Genomic DNA, 3,942 nt, shown 5'->3' with positions numbered 1-3,942 from the left:
AGTTGGGTTTTTTTGAGACGGAGTCTCACTCTGTCAACCAGGCTGGAGTGCAGTGGTGTGATCTCAGCTCACTGCAACCTCCGCTTCCCAGGTTCAGGTGATTCTCCTGCCTCAGCCTCTCGAGCAGCTGGGACTACAGGTGTCTGCCACCACGCCCAGCTAATTTTTGTATTTTTAGTAGAGATGGGGTTTCACCATATTGGCCAGGATGGTCTCTTGACCTCATTCATGATCTGCCTGCCTCAGCCTCCCAAAGTTCTGGGATTACAGGCGTGAGCCACCACACCCGGCCCCCAGCACAGTTTTAACAAGCAATTTATCCCCTAGTATGCAGGTCCCTCCCCCGGTTCCTCATAGGCTGAGTACTATGGGGTCACAATCTTCCCAGACATTGCCTATTAATTGTTGGGTAGGGGCTTTAGGTGTTTTTTTGTTTTTTTTTTGGGGGGGGGGGTTGTCTTGCTGCATTTTATTGCAGCCCACAATGCACTGCAATCCTACTTAGCTCGCGGGCTTTTCAGATATTTAACTTATGACCTAAGTAGCTAGGCAGGTTGATAAGAGAAGACAAAGTGAGCTATTTTGCAGACTAGTAAACTTTCATCTTAAACTTTTTTGGTTTGGGTGAAGGCAACTAAAGGGGGAAGGAGAAGTGTTGGGGAAGAGGGAGGGCGACAAGCAGGCATCAGCTATCCAAGCAGCGGCCCAGTATGTCCTGTTTCTTCTGTAGTTTGCTGACCTATGCCCATGTAAGGCATTTTGTCTTGAAAACGGGCCACTGGGCCGGGCGCGGTAGTCAAGCCTGTAATCCCAGCACTTTGGGAGGCCGAGACGGGCGGATCACGAGGTCAGGAGATCGAGACCATCCTGGCGAACACGGTGAAACTCCGTCTCTACTAAAAAATACAAAAAACTAGCCGGGCGAGGTGGCGGGCGCCTGTAGTCCCAGCTACTCGGGAGGCTGAGGCAGGAGAATGGCGTAAACCCGGGAGGCGGAGTTTGTAGTGAGCTGAGATCCGGCCACCGCACTCCAGCCTGGGCCACCGAGAGAGACTCCGTCTCAAAAAAAAAAAAAAAAAAAAAACGGGCCACCGTATATGTTATTGCCTTCAAGCATGAAAAGATTATTTTTTTTCCTTGCAAATTGATGTGGGTAGTCTGCCACTGCAGGCTTCCTCTTCAACACTGTCTCATCCCTTCTTAAAATTAACTCTCTAATTATAAAATACTGATTTCTTTGAGGCATTGTGCCCATAAACTTTTTGTAAAGAATTAATGATTTTACCATTCTTTCACCCAAGTTTCATCATAAAGTTGATGTTTTTCCTTGCTTCAATTTTAACAGAATACATGTTGCTCTGATAGGGGCTCTTTTCAAACATGTCTTATTCTTTTTAGTACATCAAATTAGATGCTGTTCATACATGTTATAACAAGACAGTACGAGTTTATTTTGGTGTAAAAAATTTTTCAAATCCATGCATGATTTGTTCATAACACACATTTTCCATGAACTTTTAAAAGTCTCCTCCTGAGATTATTGGATTGAATCAAAAGTATTTAAAAAATTTCTCTTGGTTGGGCGCGGTGGCTCACACCTGTAATCCCAGCACTTTCGGAGGCCTAGGCAGGCGGATCACGAGGTCAAGAGATCGAGACCATCCTGGCTAACACAGTGAAACCCTGTCTCTAGTAAAAATTAAAAAAATTAGCCAGGCATGTTGGTGGGCACCTGTAGTCCCAGCTGCTCGGGAGGCCGAGGCAGGAGAATGGCGTGAATCCGGGAGGCAGAGCTGGCAGTGAGCCAAGACCGCGCCACTGCACTCCAGCCTAGGTGACAGAGTGAGACTCCGCCTCAAAAAAAAAAAAAAAAAAAAAAAAAAAAATTAGGTTGCTTCCGACAATGAAGTTGGTAAAGTTCATGCTTAATAAATCCGTTGGTTGTGGGAGCAATTCATAAAACTGACAGTGAATGTATAACTAAGGAGTTTAGAAAACCCTCAAACTCCAATTAACATGAGGATGTAATCTTAGGAGGGAAAACTGGAAGTGGTTGTAATTTGCTCAGCACAAAAGGAATCAACCATCTAGTATATTGTTTAGAGAATTGTGTGAAGATTAGTCTGTAGAAAGATAATTGCCAGTCTTTACCCAGCGCTGTCCAGGGTACAGAGAAACAGAATCCAGGTGCTGTGAATTTATCTGTCTTGGAGAGAAAGACTTTGTTATGGGGGCAGGGATCATTTATCAGGTCTCAGGATCTGAATGAAATATCCCTCAAAATGATTCACCTTATTTTGTTCTTATTTCCAAATAAGTTGTTTATTTGCTTTTTTGATGTTTTACTCTTGTGGACTGAAATATGTTAACTCTGGTTAACTGGTAACATCCTTAATTGTAATCATCACCAAGCTAACGCCATCCTGGGAGACCTGATAAAACAGTCGTCAAGACTTTTCCTGCCATATACTGACCTCATCATCAACTCCAGAACAGTTGGTTACATTCAAGTACAAAAAAAGGTGCCAGTGGAGAAATAAGAACGTCCTATTCACTCTCAATTAAGTTCCACTTTGTATTGTGCTGAACTGAACAAAATCAGAAATTACTGCATTAAATTAGACAAGAATAAATTAAAGTAAATTCAGGTTGGGTGTGGTGGCTCACGCCTGTGATCCCAGCACTTTGGGAAGCCAAGGTGGGCAGATAACTTGAGGTCAGGAGTTAGAGACCAGCCTGGCCAACATGGTGAAACCCCATCTCTACTAAAAATACAAAAATTAGCCAGGCGTGGTGGCATATGCCTGTAGTCTCAACTTCTCGGGAGGCTGAGGCACGAGAATCGCTTGAACCTGGGTGGAGGAGGTTGCAGCGAGTCGAGATCCTGCCACTGTACTCCAGCCTGGGTGACAAAGCGAGACTCCATCTCAAACAAACAAACAAAAGCAAATTCAGTGATATTTTCTGGAATGAAAATACCTTGAAATTAAAAGTACCGATGTATTGTCTCATCCCTTCTCAAAATGAACTATTCAATTATAAACTATGGATTTCAGTTATTATTTCAGTTATCATTGACTTATCATTAATTAACAGAAACTTTGCCTGCATAAATTTAAATTGATGGATAAAAGAACATAAATATGTTCAGCAAATAACTGTTGAATGAAAGAATCAACAGGTTGCAAGTTTTTAAAAACTCTCTTCTTTTCTGCCACTCAATGAAACAATGCTAGAAACAGTAGATTTGTTGAAATAGTATCTTTTTTGGTCACTTTCTCATTTAAAAACATATCAGGCTCTGGCCAGGCACAGTGACTCATGCCTGTAATCCCGCCGCTTTGGGAGGCCGAGATGGAAGGATCGCTTGACTTCAGGAATTCAAAAGCAGCCTGGGCAACATGGCAAGACCCTATCGCTACAAAAAATACAAACATCAGTCTGAAGTGGTGGTGCATGCATGTAGTCTCAGCTACGTAGGAGACTGAGGTGGGAGGATGGCTTGGGTCCAGGAGGTTGAGGCTGCAGTGAGCTGCGATTGCACCACTGCACTCCAGCCTGAGTGACGGAGCAAGACCCTGTCTCAAAGAAAAAAACTGGCCGGGTGCGGGGGCTCATGCCTGTAATCCCACTATTTTGGGAGGCCAAGGCCAAAGGATCACTTGAGGCCAGGAGTTCGAGACCAGCATGGCCAACATGATGAAATCCTGTCTCTACTAAAAATACAAAAATTAGCTGGGCATGGTGGCTTATGCCTGTAATCCCAGCTACCAAAAATACAAAAATTAGCTGAGCATGGTGGCACATGTCTGTAATTCCACCTACTCGGAAGGCCAAGGCACAAGAATGGCTTGAGCCAGGGAAGCAGAGGTTGCACTGAGCTGAGATCACGCCATTGCCCTCCAGCCTGGGTGACAGAGGGCAACTCTGTCTAAAAAAAAA

Source organism: Rhinopithecus bieti, unplaced genomic scaffold (genome assembly GCF_001698545.2).
Source record: "Rhinopithecus bieti isolate Rb0 unplaced genomic scaffold, ASM169854v2 scaffold_57210, whole genome shotgun sequence".
Taxonomy (NCBI): domain Eukaryota; kingdom Metazoa; phylum Chordata; class Mammalia; order Primates; family Cercopithecidae; genus Rhinopithecus; species Rhinopithecus bieti.
The sequence above is the reverse complement of the archived record's forward strand: the minus strand, read 5'-3'. Positions refer to the sequence as shown.